The 18,735-nt window shown below is 45.0% G+C and overlaps 1 protein-coding gene across 7 annotated transcripts in view; it reads left to right on the top strand.

Moving 5' to 3' along the window:
• The window catches only part of BMP3 (bone morphogenetic protein 3), a 157,336-nt gene that overhangs the window by 120,401 nt on the left and 18,200 nt on the right, over window positions 1-18,735 (top strand). The window lies entirely within an intron of this gene.

The following is an 18,735-nucleotide window of genomic DNA, read 5'->3' as shown; positions in this document are numbered from 1 at the left end:
AGGTTTTAATTCAGTAGTGGCAATACAGAACAGGTAAGCAGGAAAAAGATGACCAAAATGTCTGTTGTGCACAGTAGCTGTGGGCAAATCAAACTGCCCTGGTCTTCCACAGTGCTGTGACACTTTCACCCTACTTTGTCAATTGTTTGACAAATATATTCAGTCAAAGCTGCCTCAAGAGGAAAAATAAATGCAAAACTCAGCACCTTTAGATTTCCTAGGTGAAAAAAAAAAAAGGTAGCTAGTTCTTGTTTAAGGTCTCTGACATGCATTTTACTAAGAACCAGTGGGTGCTGTGGAGCTGTGTCCCAGGGAGACACTGACTTCATTTGCACCAGAAAGCTGTGGAAGGACAGTGGAGCCAAATCCTACCCAAGTATATTGCTACTCTGTCATACTTGGCAAGCAGATAGAAAATGCCAGTTTCCCCCCATTAAAATGATTATCAGTGCACTCTACCAGAGGGCAGAAAGAAAGAGAATGTCAGCATAAAGGTACTGCTGCTTCTCTTTATTCCTTGTTCTAGTCATCTTTGTTGTCCTGCATGCCTCTACCTCCCTTGTCTACACCCTTCTGCTGCTGCCCAGCTAAAGCAAGCTGGTCTGTAAATTACCAGGAGAGGGTCAGAAGCCAGATAGTTTGCATCACAAATTCACCCAACCACAAGCTGAAGAAATCTGTTGAACCATCATTGTTTATAATTAGTTTTTGACTGAAGTCCCAGTCTGCTATAGGGAATGGTTTTATCTTTGTGTATGTGTGGGTGGGAAAGAAAAATAGAGAACTGAATCAAGGAACCAATCCTTATCCTGAGGGGAAGAAAGAGTAGAGTAGTATAATCTAGCCCCATTGGATCAAAGGTAGGGCCAACAGAGACATAAACACCTTTACCCTGTGTTCTGTCTCCCTGATTTTGCTGATTTATATAGTAAATAGTAAGTTGGGACAACAAAGCTCTCGCCCTGCAGATGCACTCCTCCTTTTCTTTTGGTCAGATGGTTTGTTCAGGATCTGAAGTGCTCTTACAGTCTACCCAGGCCTCATGCACCATGGCATTTCCATCTCTGGAATGAGCTGTGGACAAAGCTTTTCCATCACAGCTCATTTCCCACTGTAGAACAAGGGAAAAAGGGAGAAGATCACAGAGTGAAGCATCAAAATCCTGCTTGTAACCTTGCCAAGGATTTGCCTCTAGGAAAGTGATTGTCCAGCTCACTTAATGTCAGCAGCCACAGCAATTCAACCAAAGCAACTCAACTCCTGGCTGCAGCCACCAGCTGGGACTCTGCTGCTGTGCCATCAGCCCACACACTAGGAAAATCCTCCCAATGTTTTTGGTGCCCTGGCTCCCCCAGCCACTGATGATCTGTAACAAAGCCTGCCTTGCATCTCACATGAATAGCAAACGGTTTAGCACAAAAGGAACCAGAGATTTTTGGATTAAAGTCATTAAGCTCCACGTGGTCAGATCTGTTTTCATTTTAGTACTCAAAGGATAACTTTAAGGATACAGAATCAGCCAGGATTGGAAGAGACCACAAGGACCATGTAGTTCCAACTCCCCTGCCATGGGCAGAGACACCATACCCTAGACCAGGTTGGCCAGAGCCTCATCCAACTTGGCCTTAAACACCTCCAGGGATGGAGCCTCAACCACCTCCCTGGGCAACCCATTCCAGGGTCTCACCACTCTCATGGTGAAGATACAACCACCTCTGTTTAGACTCTTGTGTTCTGAAAGTGCATCTGCCTGCCTGTGGAATGAAATTCTGCTCAGACTGGAATTAGCTGACAAATGAATAAACCCCACCTCAGCTCTTTCAGTCTGTATTCCCAAAGACAGCGTGCTACTTGTTATGTTCCACTACACCAACAAGCCATTGTCTTAAAAGAAAAAACTACTTATACACCCCCAGCAAACAACATTCTTTCTTCTTGCAGCTGGGCACCAGCACTGCTAAGTCTCTCATACTCCACAGAGAGTCACAGAATTGTCAGGCCTGAAAGGGACCTCAAGGATCATCCAGGTCCAACCTCCCTGCCAGGGGCAGGGACATCTCACGTTAGATCAGGTTGCTCAGAGCCACATCCAGCCTGGCCGCAGGGGGAAATTCCTTCTGTTACAGACATCCAAGCTTCCTGAATGCTGGACTTTGTTTTAGAGAAGATGGGAATCCTTGGAACCTCAGGTCTTGTACATGGAAAAGGCAGCTGGAGAGCTGCATTACCCCCTTCTCTTAGCCCCTAGTCCAGGGTTCTCACATCTCTAAGCACATGATGGAAAGAGTCCATGACAAAACTGTTTGCAACAGGCATTAATTTCCTGACTGAAAGGCGCTCTGAGCTCTGATCTTGCCTCTGCTGACTTAGATGGAGCTTTGTGGTTGGAGTAGGGCTGGGAACTTGTCAAAATACAGGAAGTTATTATCTGTCAGCTAATTGACTACTTCCACCTTCAGATGTTTAGTTTTTTTGCAGAGAGATGTGTATGTCCCCCCCAGTGCCCCAAGATAACATAGTGTAATTCCTTCCTAATCTGGTAGTGGTTTCCAGCAGAAACAGTCTCTGTTTAGGCAACTGGATTCATTAACCAGGTTGTGTCCTGGGGAGCAGGGAAGATCTGCATGAAATATGCATAAATAAGGTAACCAATCAGAGAGTGTAAAGAATCTGTGTATGTAATTTTTATATAAGTTTGTTCATATTCTTAAGATTTAAACAGTGGCTGGAAAATCTCCTGTTCACCACTTAGCATGGCTACTCAAGAGCATCACTCTGTAGATGACCAACCAGCATATCAAAGGAACTAGTGCTGTTAAAGTGAATGAATTACATTCACCCACATTTTGCTCGCTTTCTGCAGGCCTCTAAATGCTAGGCTGCACAGAGTGTGAGAGTGGGCAGCTTTTCCTTCTGCTCACTTGCTTGCTCAAGAACTTGTCCTGAGCACACCTCTTCACATTATCTGCCTGTAATTAATCCCAAGGCTATCAGCTTCAGTGGGGAACTGTCTGCTAGCTTCAGTGATGCCAGGATGAATTCTGTGAAGGTGCAGTAGATTCACCTCCAAGACACTATACACTGCTCCATACTTACTGACTCAGGATGTTGAAAGACTTAGCTTATGTAAGAGTGATACCACTTTTGGTATCTGAAGGGCACCTACAAAAAAGCTAGGAAGGGACTTTTTAGGCTATCAGGGAGTGACAGGACTAAGGGGAATGGAGCAAAGCTGGAGGTGGGGAGAGTCAGCCTGGACTTGAGGAAGTTCTTCAGCATGAGAGTGGTGAGAGCCTGAAATGGATTGCCCAGGGAGGCTGTTGAGGCCCCGTCCCTGGAGATGCTTAAGGCCAGGCTGGATGAGGCTCTGGCCAGCCTGACCTAGGGTAGGGCATCCTTGCCCATGGCAGGGGAGTTGGAACTAGACGATCCTTGTGGTCCCTTCCAACCCTGACTGATTCTATGATTCTATGAAATCAAGGTGCCATTAAATACCAGAATCATGGAATGGAGCATCCTTGCAGAAGGCAGGAAAATTAAAAGGCACTTTGTAAATTTCTTGAATCCTCCTTAGAAGAAGAATGATTTCCTGACCTACTTCCATCTCCTCCCCCTTTTGCAAAAGACGTGCCTGTCTAATCAGCAGCAAAAATGAAGTGCCTGCAGCTGCAGTGATCAAATAAGTGTCTCAGGGAGGTGTGCATGTCAGTGCCATCACACTGTGCAATTTGTGGGGACATCTGACCTGAAAGGCTTTCTAAAGAAAGACTAACAGTGAGAGTGCAGTGACAGTCTGTTTAGTTAGCTGTGTGGCAACAGCATGAGAGGGCTGAGGTCAAGTGATAAAAGGTTTGAGGAGTCAAAAACCAAAAGTGTGAGAAGGCTTGGGGAATTCCAGCACCTGGAAGAAAGACTGAGAAGCTGCTGAAGCCCTCCTGTGTCCATTTTGTATTTGACATAGCAGACTGATGCCTTTTAAGTTCTGTTTAGCACCTGACATCTTGGAAACTAGTGAGCACAGTCAGCCTGGTCAAGTGGTTTGCTGCAGAGTTTATCCCAGCCTGACACCTACATTTCTCCTGGGAGCTGGGATTTTCCCTGAGGAGCTGAAGTGCAGCCCCTCCCACTGTATCTGGCCCATGAGGAGACTTCCAAAACCTCCTTGTTATCAGAATTACACTAAAAACAAGAGAAAGGAAGATACTAAGGCAGTAAGAGAATGCCAGTGACATCCTGAGGGGAAATCATCACTTCCCACGTCTGGCTTGCAGATCTGTGGTGGTCCAGGAAGCACTTTCAGGTGGTCTCCAGAGCTGTGTCCATCACAGTAGTAATTCTCAAGCACTACCACAGCAAAGAGAAATGTGATGCATCTCCTTGTGGAAAGCTGCGTTTCTCCAGCATGCAGTAAATGGTTCAGAAGGGCTTACAACTGAATGAAAGAAAGGCAAATACCTGTGCCCTAGCAGAGCTGTAAACTGAGTGAATGTCGTGGACTCTGTTATGTCTCTCATGCAACTGACAGTGCAAATGCATCCTCTGCTTTCACCTAAATATTATTCTGATGCTATTATTGCTGAGGTTGGTCTCTGCCATTTATTCACAAAGCAAATACTCAAGTCATACCCAGGTATTTTCAGCTATAGTTGAAAGCTGCTTAAATTGCTATGGCTGTCTTGTCTTTCATGTTGAGAGCTGAATAGGTCTTATGATTATAGATGGCTTCTTTCTGCAAGCAACCAACATTGCCACCATGCTTTTTAAAACTTGTGCTAGTTTGAGCCTAGCTGGGATATTTTGGTGAGAATAATTAGATTATAGGCTATGAAAAGGAAACAGTGGTGATGTCTACTTCACTAATAGGCTTGCTGAGATGTGTAAGAACAAGAACACAAACACAGGTAAGAGTTGCTTTTGGGCTCTGGCTGCATGCTCTTCTCTCTCTCTAACTTGCTGCCTAACTAACCCTGCTTCCTAACCCCCCTAGCCAATCCTCCAAATTCACCTTGAATGTAAGGCAAAGTCTGGGATAAGGTAGAAGGGTAGGAAGAAGGTGGAAGGGTGGTTGAGAGCCCCTCCTGGGGACTCTGATTTCTGGGAGGGATGTTGTGTTTCTGTGCTACTTTTTGACTTGTATATTTCTGCCCATGGCTGTATGTATTGTAAATATCTGCTTGTATATTGTGCTAAGCTGTAAATGTAGCTTCATTCTTTAATTTCCAGTGGCTGAGTCTAGTCTTGGTGATTTTCTTAAGTGTAGGGCGGATGAGTAACACCCAGGATTGGATGTAACAAACACTCAGGCTTTGGTTACTCTCAAAACCCACACGAACTAAGCTGGGCAATTGTTTGGTTAGATCTCCACAGAGCCAATCTAGGATGATGGTTCCTTTGATGTGCCTCCCATGGAAGATGGTCACACATGAATAGTAAGAGTACCAAACAACATGAATAGTAAGAGTACCAAACATCAAATTATATGTGTTTTGAAATAAGCGCCTTGGTTTGTCAGAGATGCCAAAATGCATACCTAAGAACGTTTCATTGTGTTGAAAGTGAGCCACCAAGCCAGCCTTCTGCAGCTGCAGAACATCTGTAACAAATAACCAGCTCTTGAGTATCTTCATGGAAGATCCTCGTATTCCAGGAGTGCACTAAGAACTGTTTGTGCTTGTACATCGAAGGTGCAGGGCACAGGCCTGTGAGTCCCGCTGACATCCACCTGACTTTGGTTTTTCTGCAACACTGATGGAAAACAAGCTCTGGAGGAGTGCTTGCTATGGACCAAACTCTAATCAGCACATCCCGTGCTTGATCTTTGCAAGAAGACCTTCTCTTCGGCCAGTTGATGTTCCTGGTTGTATTTAACCAAAGAACCACACCTTGAGTACTGTGTTCAGTTCTGGGCCCCCCAGTTTAGGAGGGACATGCTTGTGCATGTCCAGAGAAGGGCGACGAGGCTGGGGAGAGGCCTTGAGCACAGCCCTACGGGGAGAGGCTGAGGGAGCTGGGATTGGTTAGCCTGGAGAAGAGGAGGCTCAGGGGTGACCTTATTGCTGTCTACAACTACCTGAGGGGAGGTTGTGGCCACGAGGAGGTTGCTCTCTTCTCTCAGGTGACCAGCACCAGAACAAGAGGACACAGCCTCAAGCTATGCCAGGGGAAGTTTAGGCTGGAGGTGAGGAGAAAGTTCTTCACTGAGAGAGTCATTGGACACTGGAATGGGCTGCCCGGGGAGGTGGTGGAGTCGCCGTCTCTGGAGCTGTTCAAGGCAGGGTTGGACGTGGCACTTGGTGCCATGGTCTGGCCTTGAGCTCTGTGGTAAAGGGTTGGACTTGATGATCTATAAGATGTCTTCCAGCCTTGGTGATACTGTGAACTCTACAGTTGTCTTTCCATCTGCTAAATGTATTGAAGGAGAAGCAAACTGCCTCCTGTCAGTATGTTAATCTTCAATGAGAAATCCACACCCTCAAAGCCAGCTGCATTTTTCAATCTTTATGTTCCATGGGAAGAAGAAGAAGAAGAAGAAGAAGAAAACTCAAGCTGTGTCTTTTCTCTCTCTGAGCCTCTGTGATATTCTGTGTTTCAGACAGCACACCATGGACACCCATTGAAACAGAGCTCTATTTCCACATTATCTATGCCCACGTTGTCAGAAGAGGGACCTGAGGTCCATCTGTGTGACTCTTTGCCCAGTGGTTCATTTAGTTATTTTCAAGTCATCTGGAAGAAAAATAAGCAGTTGAAAGATCTTCACCTTGTGTTCAGGTGCTGTGTCCAGTCCCATGTCCCACCCCCCACCCCCCCCTTATTTTTCTGTGTTTTTTTTCCCCAAAGTAGGAAGAGATGGTGGTATTTTTATACAGGTTTAAAGTTGGCTTGCATCTTGCTTCTTGGACTCAACTTTTCCCACTACTCTTAAGGCAGCAAGGTAGCTGGGATGGAGTTTCTGAATTCTTTCCTGGAACAGAGGATGTTTTAAATTCTTCTTGGGAGGCTTCTTTTCACCTAGGCCTAGACCTTTGTGAGCAGCTACCACCTGTACCCAAGAGAAGTCATATGAAATAGAGTGGCAAATGCAGACTGCAACATTTTGATGGCATTAATGGTTCCTTAAAAGACATTTTTCATCCATTCTTGCTCTTGATGCTGTTCTAGTACCAACTTGGCAGAGGTTCAGCAAGCAAAGCAGTGGCCCAGAGGGACTCTCTTCCATTCCCAGGACACTTGGGGAGTTTGCCCATCTGTACATGTCTCAGATAGTGCAACCACCAGCATCCTTGTCTGCTTATTGGAGAACTGGGAAACAGCACACAACTGAGCAGCAGGAAGTTCCATCAGGAAAACAAACATGACAGTTACAGACAAAAATAAAGGTGAAAGTAGAGGAAACAAAGGTAGACAGAGGTTGGAAAGAATTCCTTGCACCTTATTCTTTAATGAACTGCATGATTTCTATGATCTTTTCTGGTTTATAGAATCAGCCAGGTTGGAAGAGACCTCCAAGCTCATCCAGTCCAACCTAGCACCCAGCCCTGTCCAATCAAGGCACTAAGTGCCTTATCCAGTCTTTTTTTGAACACCTCCAAGGATGGTGTCTCCACCACCTCCCTGGGCAGCCCATTCCAATGGCAAATTACTGTCTCTGGGAAGAACTTCCTCCTAACATTCAATGTATACCTTCCCTGGCCCAACTTGAGACTGTGTCCCCTTGTTCTGTTGCTGCTTGCTTGGCAGAAGAGACCAACCCCACCTGGCTACAGCCTCCCTTCAGGTAGTTGTAGACAATAATGAGATCACCCCAGGGATCACTCCAGGCTAAACTTCTCCAGGCTTCCGTACTGCAAGTTGGTGAAAAGGACAAGTGAGGCAACTTGAAACAAGGGGAACGGCAGCAGCTCTGCTGGGCTTTCCGTAGGGTCGGGTTTGTCTTCCAGCCTCATGGAGACTACTTCCCTTTGGAAAGCGTTGAGAGCCTCAGCAGCTGACGCCTTAAAAATCTGTTTGGATTGCAAGGAGAGGGAATTTTTCAGCAGTTACACAGGGAAAGTTGTTACTCCAGAGCTGCAATCGTTCGAAGACTTAGAAGCCTGAGATAGTTTCCCATAAAACATTCGATGTTGCCAAGCTCTGCCATTTCCAAAATGCAGTCAAATCTTGACTGTAGCATCTTGCTCTTACATGCAGCGCTTCAGCCTTGGGTGACTGAGGGGGGTCTTAGCGATGCTTAGAAACCTCGCCAGTGTGCGGGGCAGAGGGACGGGACCGGGCTCTCCGCAGCGGCCCCACCGCGGGGACCATGCCCGGGTGGGCAGAGCCCCCTGGTGCCGGCGGCGCGAACGGCGGCGGGAGGAGCCTCTGCCCGCGCCCTGCTCGGGGAGCAGCTGGGCACGGCCCCTCGCTGCCGCTTCCCGGGTCTCCCGACGGGCAGGGCACTTCGGGGGTGCCGTCGCTCTCTTGACTTTGCAGAGGGCCGAGCTGTGGAAAGCAAAGGCCTCGCACCGCCAGGGCAGGCTTCTCTGACCCTGGTGCTTCGGGGAGATCTCCTCCTTCAGCAGTACCAAACACGAAGGTTTCAATCGTTGCCTGCAGCTCACCTCAAAACCAGGCTGCTGGCATCGCCTCAGCTGTGCTTGACTGCCCCTGTGTCTTGAGGCAGCTCAAGAGAAGAGTTAGGAATTGCCTCTCAAATGCTTTTTTAGCATAAAAGTGAAATTGCCTCTAGAATACAGCTCAGTGTTTGGGATGATTTGTTTGGGTTTTATTTTTTCCACTTAAAAATCAGAACTTCTGAGCCATTTCAAAACCATTAGGGTTTACCTCTCTTTAGTACTGGGAGGGAAGAAAGCCTCATGATGAGGGCTGGTTGAACAGACAGGTGGTGTGAAGGGTATGAATTGTGTTTTTCCTATCTTTTGATAAAGGAGTTGTCATTTTTCTGCCTCAATCTAACTGGATTTTAAAGTAATATTAATAAAAATAAAGTTGGGAAGTGGCTCTTAGAGCTTGGAGAGCCTTATCTCAGAATCATGATAAACAAATTAACATGAAGTAGAATCTAATAAAACCATAGAATCAACCAGGTTGGAAGAGACCTCCAAGATCATCCAGTCCAACCTAGCACCCAGCCCTATCCAGTCAACCAGACCATGGCACTAAGTGCCTCATCCAGTCTTTTCTTGAAGACCTCAAGGGATGGCGCCTCCACCACCTCCCTGGGCAGCCCATTCCAATGCCAATCACTCTTTCTGCGAAGAGCTTCCTCCTAATATCCAGCCTAGACCTCCCCCAGCACAACTTGAGACTGTGTCCCCTTGTTCTGTTGGTGGTTGCCTGGGAGAAGAGACCAACCCCCACCTGGCTACAGCCTCCCTTCAGGTAGTTGTAGACAGCAATGAGCATGGAGCACATGGTGCATATGTGGAATTTAACTAAACTTTTAACTAAAAGCAGCCAATTTCCCTAAATTGTCAGTGGTGTTTTTTCCCCACATCTTGTCACTGTTCTGGCCTGGGCAGAGGTATGGTGAGCATGCAAAACATATGGTAGTCAGGAGAGAAGCTTTCTAAGGACTGGTAACCACATGAAAGCTTCAGGTGTATGTTCCTTGGCTGTTTAGCAGAAACAAATGCAAACTGCCCCACAATAAATGTCAGGTGAGTGGAAATATCTCCATTCTAGTCTGAAAAGAGACTCTGCTCTCTTTGCTGGTCATGACATATACCATAGGCAGTGTTTCCATGCTTCTTTGGAATGGGCTGCCTGGGGAGGTGGTGGAGTCGCCATCCCTGGAGGTGTTCAAGAAAGGACTGGATGAGGCACTTAGTTCCATGGTCTAGTTGACTGGACAGAGCTGGGTGATAGGCTGGGCTGGATGAGATTGGAGGTATCTTCCAACCTGGCTGATTCTATGATTCTGTAAGATAACTGATTGCAGGCACTGATGGGACATCTCATCCTTGCGAAGGATCCCAGGAACTCTAGATATATGACTCAAGGGCGTATCTGTTTTTTCCAGGCATGCCTAAACTGCATAGAAGAGTTACTGTCTACAGATTTTATTAGCCTGTGTATGTTTTGGATTATTTTCTACTTCTTTACTTCCCCGCCAAAACTATAGTTTTGCTCCTTTTATGTGGAGTCTGGATCCTTAGTCTTGTAACAACTTTCATAGCTGTTGTTATTTCAGATAGTGGAGTGGAGATGAAAAGTAGCATGAAACTGATTGTGAATATCTCCATTGTGAGCCACGAGCAGAAATACAGGAAGAGTTATTATTTGGTTCAGAATACAAGGGCTTTGAAAAGAAAAGTAATTTTTACACCAAAATCTGAAATTCAACAGGATGCTTTGAGGCAGTTGGCAACTTTTGTCTTGTGCAAAATGAAATTCTGGTGAGTTCGGCGTGGTTTTATGGAGAGGAGTCAGCAGCTTTACATTCTTTGACCAAAAGTGGGTTTGTGGAAGGCCAACTGTCTGAGGAACACAAGTAAGGATGGTAATTAAGCCCTACTTTTGAATTTGTTAGCTGTACAGTAAGGCATCAGCTCAGAAAACCCAGCAGCAGCACTTCAGGGACTCCTAAGTTTGTGATTCCAGCAGCAGCATTGCCTAGAAAGCTGCCCCTTCAAAGCCAAAAGATGGCTGTGCCATCCTCTCACATAAAGAACAAAAAGATGTCCATGAGCATGCAACTTGAGCGCAAGATGTTTTCCTTTTGGCTATCGGTGTTGTAAGAGGAAATCCTCCATTAACTCCCCACATACAGAATAAAAATCAGCCCAAAATTGAGTAGAACTTCTGGGCACTTCTCTGCAAGGCAGGCAAGGACAAGCAGTGCAGGCCAAGCCACTGTTTCCACTGCAAAGAAAACAAAAACACAGGTGCTGAATGTGCTGAAGCCATGCAGATTTGCCCTGTGTGCAGTGCATGCTCTTTTCAAGAAAAAAAAATATCACTCTTGTTACTGGACTATTGTTCAGTTGATGCATGGTTTATTTCAGCTCAGTTCAGCTCCAAGCAGAATTATTGCAGGTTCCACAGCAGAGGTTCTCTGTGATGGCAAAAACATGATCTCTGGCCCCAGGGAAGAAGTTATGCTGGGAAGGTACCTCCAGCAGGAAGGCTCCTGCTGGCCACCTGAGCAAACAGGCCAGCGAGTGCAGAAGAATAAGATGGACAGATGTAGTAGCTGTACACGGGAGCAGGTTGGTAGAAGTTTCTCCCCTGACCCTCCCTAGTGAAAGGCTCTTTTCTATACATGTCTCCAGGAGCAAGGAGGTTCAGAGAGAGCAAGTGCCACTTTGTTCCCAAGTCAAAGGGGAGAGCTGGCTCTGCATGTTTGTGTAGTGAGATGCCAAGTGCTGCCAGCTGATGCACTGCTTAGTGTCCTCCTGTGCTGGCTATGAACTTCCCAGTGTCATATATGGCAGTGTGTGTATGTAAGGAATATGGGGGAGGGATACAGCTGAGTATGAGTGAGTCATTCAGGGCTTGACCACAGAGGACTCTGCTGACTGGGTTATGAGACTGAATCCAGTGAGAAGAGATGAGGTTTATCTGGAGTGATGGCTTCTAGGGAGTGCACCTTAGGCAGAGATGATGGATCTAGTAAGAGTAGGAGCAAGTGAGAAACATGCTGCTGGGAACAATGCTGGTATCACTGACCCAAAGACTTGGTGGCAGGAGCCCTGCTAAATCAGAACACACAGAAGCCCATCTGAGGCAGACAAACAGATGGTGCCAGGAGTTGGTGTGAGGCTGCTGAGGTGAAGCTGCAAGGGGTGTTTGCCAGATGACAGCGAGGAGAGCTGCATGTAGAAATCACAGCAGTGGAGGTTGCTTTTGTAAATAAACTCTGGAAAGCTGGAAAGACAGGCAACTAATAAGCACGAGTGTGGGATTGGCCTTCACATGCTGAACAGATTTTGCCAATATCACTTTGTTATGCAAATATGTAATTATTTCATTTCCCCCAGAAAGAGCACTTGTGGTTTCCTCTTCCCCAGGACTTCCGAATGATTGTGTGGCAGGAACAAATAACTAAGTTACCAGTTATGTGCATTACATAGCAAGCTCTGAAAAAAACCTGGAAACCTGGAAGTTTTTGGTGAAGTTTTTAAATAGCACTTTTGAAAGGGGTCCTGAAAATGGCACTGAAGTTGCTCGTTGTTTCAATAGACTTAATTAAGAGTGAAGGCTACTATATGCCCAAGGCTGAGGAGCAAAAAGGCTACAGTACAGTGGTAAAATAAGTGTATGTGGAAGGTCAGCTTAGAAAGTGCAGTCCTGCTTGATTGTAAGGCAAGCAACTTTTATATTGCTAAAAGGGAGAGTGGCAGTTGGAGTTACCTTTTGCATAGCCAAAATTTCAGGTAGTTTCAGTTTCATTTTGCCTCACGTATGTGCCTGTGAGTACATCTGTAGGCACACACAGGTGCACATGCATGGACCAGGTGGAGTTTGGTGCCTACATCTACAGCAGCATTAGCTGACCTCTTTGCAGTTCTCTTGTTTCTTAAAAGAAGCCAGGAAGAGAACAATAAAAATTAGAGATTATCTGTAGCAGCTCAAATTGTTATCTCAAATGGTTTCCATAGATGGAAATCTGGAGTGACTGTACTGGATAGGATGGAGTCTCTCCATAATCACACCAGTGTGTATGCAGCATTTGTCCCATGTGGGGCTGGTAATTCTTTTTGTCTGTCTGCATGTGCTGTAGCTTTTCATGTTGCTGCAGCTGTTTTGTGTATAGACCTGCCCTCCAGACTGACTAAGACTCGATTTGTACATTTGTACCAAAATGATTTGTGTGCTATGTGAAAGGCGGATGAGTTTATATGGATATTCCAAAGAAGTGATTTAGGAGCTGGGCAGTGTTTGAGATGTGGAGCCTGTCAGTATATCATCCTGAAATGTTTGCCTTGTTTTTATAAACACAGGAAAGGCAGGTAAGCTTTTTTCCCACACTTGCTTTGATGACTGAGCTGCTACACTGACAAAACAAGACGGGGGGGGGGTGGGGAAGAGGGGGAAGAAAAATAAGAAATTAACACCACATTTACTTATCTCCATTAAAAATGCAGCTATGTAGTGTGTTTCTGCACCAAGTTCAGACTAAGGCCCATTCTGCACAAATCATTTTTACTGCTATTGCATCAACATTACAGCTCAACACATTCTTTAACCCTTCTTAGGCTTCTTGTTTTGCCTTTATCATCCTAAAAAACCCTAATCAATTTGAAAGAGAATGAAATGCAGTAGTAAAATGTATCAGCAGATGATGACTTGATTGTATTGTGAAGCATGCTTGCCCTATGAAACCTTGCCAATCAGTGCAACCAGGCTGGAGCACCCATCTGCTTCACTTGGAGCAGGACTCAGGCCGTAATGTATCTCAAGAAAAACTGCAGAGCTACATTTCCATTCTGGAAGTAGTGCCAGTGTCAAAATATCTACCGAAAACCAAACCACAGGTTCTTTCCATAGCCCTCATTCTGTCTGTAAAATGTTACAGAACTTGAGCTGAAAAGATGCCTGTGGAGAATTTCAGATGGGGATGTAGTCAGAGCCCAAACTAACCAACCACAATTTATTTCAATCAAAATATTTCATTTTAAATGAAACCATGTTCTCATTTTGCCAAACTGCCTTGCATACTTCTCAGTGTTTTAATACACCCATATCTTAGCAATTAAGCATCAATAGGTAGAAGGAAAGCAAACCCTGGCTGAAAGCAAAGAATAGCAGAGTTGCTTCTGCCATCAGAGGTCATTAACTGTGCAAACAGGTAGCAATGAATATTCATCTGCTGATGAAAAAATATTCCCCCCCACAATTAGCAAATGCAGAGTCTGCTGTGTGCCAGTCTGTAAGTTTTATGTGCCAACTTGTAGGTTTTCAAAAGAGGGCATTAAATCTGGAGAGTCTCTTTTTCACATGTTCACCTGGCTGCCCCTGAATTGAAGGCTACAGAAGGATCACAGGGGCTCACAATCTACCTAAGGAATATTGTTCTGCTCTTTGAAGTTACAAGTCACAGCAGTACAATTCCAAAAAGTGTCTCAGCAGTTGTATGACCTGCGGACTGTCTGACTCAAAGCCTACCATTGAGTGAAGTGAATAGCTTCACCCAGCTAGAAAATGGACACCTAAAGCTAGATGTCCTCATTTCCACAAACAGAAACCAGTCATAATACCTGAGTGTTTCTGGTGGTCCCCATTAGAATTCCTGAAAATACCAGGAGTGGTAGAGAATAACAGGGCTGCTGACTCCCATCTCATCACATCACCCTGCACTTCTGCTGTAGTAGTTCAGAGGAACCTTGGAAAAAAAGTCTTTCTCTGCTTTAACAATGCCTTGACTTGAGAACTGGTACTTCCTTGCGTATATTTGCTGTGCACTGGCTGCATGAGCTAAGACTCATGGTGCAAACTCGTAGCCAGGAAGATTCTCTGCACAGTGCTGAGCATACATGGAATATGCACTTCAAAAATTGCATTAAGATGATGAGTAGAAAATACACACTGGATAGAAAATAACCCTTGTGGATTTTGCGCTGTGTAGCTTGGCAGCTTTTTGCTGCCAAAAATTAGTTCACTTCCTTGATCAGGACTGGTAGAATGTATGTTTCAAAGTCTCTGACACAGAATGGTGAGAGCTGAGGGTGTTGAAGTAGACTGAGTGCTTTCCTTGCAGCATCACTGTCCAAGATTACATCTGTAGCGCTCTTACTGGATATCTGTTGTCCTAGCAGAAACGGTGGTGCTGTCTCAGCCAGTAATACTGGGACAGTTCCCAGCTCTGAAGCAGCCATATCACCAAAATGACCATTACAGCTGGGATTAGCTGGTTTCTTGTTGGTCACCCACATCAGAGAGCTTACAGAAGAGCGGAGTCATGAGAATTAAACTATCTCAAAAATTTAGATAGTCCTTTCAGTTAGAATCATAGAATCAACCAGGTTGGAAGAGACCTCCAAGATCATCCAGTCCAACCTAGCACCCAGCCCTAACCAATCAACTAGACCATGGCACTAAGTGCCTCATCCAGTCTTTTCTTGAAGACCCCCAGGGATGGTGCCTCCACCACCTCCCTGGGCAGCCCATTCCAATGCCAATCACTCTCTCTGTGAAGAACTTCTTCCTAATATCCAGCCTATACCTACCCTGGTACAACTTGAGACTGTGTCCCCTTGTTCTATTGCTGGTTGCCTGGGAGAAGAGGCCACCCCCCACCTGGCTACAATGCCCCTTCAGGTAGTTGTAGACAGTAATAAGATCACCCCTGAGCCTCCTCTTCTCCAGGCTAAACAACCCCAGCTCCCTCAACCTCTCCTCATAGGATTTGTGCTCCAGAGTTCAGAGTAAGCTCTGATTTTGCTTAGTATATTGCTGAAGTGCTGCATATTGCTGAAGACTGATATTGTTAGTAGACTTACGGAGCAATTTGAGCATGCATGAGAGAGCAGGATGGGATTAACAATCTTGGGCTCTGATTATACTGATGTGCATGTTAAAGCATCCCACTGGGTTTCACAGGAGGAGGAATACTGCACAAAGGAATATCTCAGCTGCTGTGAAAACAGTCCTCAAAGACTGTAACAAGGGCAAATTCTTGAGCACCGTCTGCCTCTGAGTGTGTGTCTGGCGAAAGAAACAAAGAAATGGAGGATTAGCTGCAGTGAGGGGAGGCTCTCTGCATCAGACCTGAGGGTACTCTGTTTGACAGGGTACCTAAAGGACTTCCCTACTATCAGTGTTGTGCTCTGGGACAGCTGTGGGAAACTGTGAAGTTTACAGCCCCTTCCCTCCCACCAGAGCCCCAGCAAGATGGCACTGACACATGGCCTGTCTCACTGCATGCCAGGAGTGGTGCATTAATGAAAGATGTAATCCAAGGGCACCTGTATTAGTATCCCCACCCCCAAAAAAATGCAACCATAAGAAATCATTGAGCTACCACTCAGTAACAGATATTTTGACTTCCATTTAATCTTTCTCTAATGTCTTAGTCCTGATATTGTTGATCTATTATAACTGGTTCTGGGTCCTTTTCCTCCCAGCATTGGGTTGGGTGACAGTGTAGTGCACCCATGTTTGGCAATGCTGATCGTGCAGCCCTTTCAGCTGGGCGTTCATAGCGCCTGTGCTGGGTGAACTCGGCAGCCTGGACATTTGTCACAGCATGTCCTTCTCCTCTTATATCGCTGTCCCAACCCAGTTGTGAATTACTTCTTCCCACTTCCTGTCCTCTCCCATAAATGCTATATGCAAACACATTATTACAGCATTGTAGAAGCAGCTGGAATCTGAGCAGTATCTAAATAGCCTATTGAGTTTGATCTTTCAGATTCTTTTACCACAGGCAAAAAGCAAAGGCTGCATTCCAGTTGGAAACACTGAATCCATAAGAGGAAGAGTGGTTTCAGTTGCACTCATGGATGCCTGCAATTGAAAAGATTCACTGTCAGAACTGTTGTGAGGATGAGCCTAGGGGTGCCTCTACCTCCACAGTATTTATTGTGGAAGCAGCAAAGGCTAGGCACATAGCTTCACCATTGTGTGTGGTACCAGACCGTTGTAAATATAGTGTCTAGGAGATTCTTTCTTCTCTTGGAAATCAGAACAACCCCTCTTCTTAATTCTCAACCATGAGATTAAACTGTAAGCTCTCTGTGACACAGTCAAAGTTTAGTTCTCTAAACAGTGTTAAAGTTGCTAGCAAATTGCAACTCTTCCCTGGGAAAAAAGTGGGAAAGAAATAGTAGAGAAGTGCAAAAGCACTGCTATCTAGGAGGTCAGGTCTGAGAGCTTGCAAGGTGTTATTTGCTAACAAGGAGTAGCACCTTACATGTGCTGGCTTGGTTTGGTTTGTGCACAGTGCTCTGGGGTTTTAAAATCTCATGTCCAGTTCAAGCTAAGGATATTTTTTAGTGCTAGGAGCCACAGAACTGTGTATAGTGAGCATCTCACTGTGTCAATCCGTGAAGCAGAAGGTATTTAAAACCCAATGCGTTCTCTCAAAATTCATTGGCTACCTTAAAAGACAGGTTCAGAAAGCAGGCACCCAATGCCCTTAGAAATCACTTTTTTTCCTTTCTGCCTCACACCAGCTGTCCTCTTTCTCTCTCTAGTGTGCTAATTTGAGCCTAGCTAGAATATTTTGGTGAGAACAACTAGATTATAGACTGTGAAAAGGAAACAATGGTGACATCTACTTCCCTCATAGGCTTGCTGAGATGTGTAAGAACAAGAACATAAATATAGACAATAGAGTTGCTCTCTGGATTTTGGGCTGCATGCACTTCTCTAACCTGCTGGACTAATCCTTCTGCTTCCTAACCCCCCTGACTGACCCTCCAAACTCACCTTGAATGTAAGGCAAAGTCTGGGGTAGAGGAGTGGGCAGAAGGTGGAAGGGTGGTTGTGAGCCCCTCCTGGGGACTCTGGTTTCTGGGAGGGCTGTTCTGTTTCTGTATTACTTTTTACCTTGTATATTTCTGTCTATAGCTGTATATACTGTAAATATCTGGTTGTATATTGTGCTAGCTGTAAATCTAAAGCTTCATTCTTCCATTTCCAGATCAGTTGAGTCTACTCGGGGTGATTTTCTTAAGTGTGGGGGTGCAGGTAGCACCCAAACCATCACACTTATGGGCTCTGAGAGAATTGCACTGAGCTAACTTTCTGTTTTACACAGCCACAATCAAGTGATGTGGTAAAGCTCTGGGAAACAAATTCCAAATGGATTTTGCCTAAACAGAGCTTTCTGCTAACACTTGAAAGATTTTAAATGAAAGATCAGCAATAGAGTACTTGAGCTTCCACACTGAACTTCAGTTCTTGGCTAATCCTTGTTTGCTTGAGTATGGTGTCAGATATATGCTGTCTCTGGATATTTTTTTCATTACTGAAGTAATTTTTGATGTACAGTGGTCCAGTCTCATAAGCCAGGGTGCAGATTGGAAGAGGTGCTGGGTATGCAAAACATATTCTTGTGGACACCTATTTGGTGGTGTAGGGTTTAAGAGAGGACTCAGTTATGCTTGTTTTATTCAAAGAGTTGTGGTGTGAGTTGGGGCTTTTTATAAATCACATCTCTTGCCAATAGAAAATAACATGACTGATGTTGAACTAACAGTTCCAGCATTTCAGCTGCTTAAAGAGTCTTCTTTGGGATTAACAGTTCTGACATGGATGTAAAACAGCAGCTTTTGGGTTGAACTTCTCCATGATCAGTTCAAATGATTTTGTTTGGGTTTTTTGTTTGTTTTGCATTTGGTTTGGTTTGGGTTTTTGATTTAGTTTGGTTTCCTTCAGAGATCTGCATTGGTTTTATTGTGTCCAAAACCTTCATCACACCTTCACATTCATGTACATTCACTTGTGCAGTCTTCATAAGCTTCTTAGGGAAGTGAGAATTCTTGCTATTAGCATTAACATTGTGTGTGTACGTTTTAGATGTAATATTTTTAGATGCCGTAGCAAATTCAGTGACTCGGAACTGTTTTGAGATCCTGCCATGGGTTGTGTTTGAGCACTCCAATATAGAAGCCTAGCAAAATCATTGCTCTGCTTTTGAAATACTTTTCTTCCTGCTTGCCTCTTGTAGTTACAGGTGGGCTTATTAAGACATCGTAACGATATTTATTACCAATCTCAAATTCAGTGGAATTTGAAAAGCAAGTTCAACCTTCAGTAGCAGTTGAACATGATACAGTTTCTGTAGCC

Source organism: Pogoniulus pusillus, chromosome 10 (genome assembly GCF_015220805.1).
Source record: "Pogoniulus pusillus isolate bPogPus1 chromosome 10, bPogPus1.pri, whole genome shotgun sequence".
Classification (NCBI taxonomy): Eukaryota; Metazoa; Chordata; class Aves; order Piciformes; family Lybiidae; genus Pogoniulus; species Pogoniulus pusillus.
The sequence above is the reverse complement of the archived record's forward strand: the minus strand, read 5'-3'. Positions and strand labels throughout refer to the sequence as shown.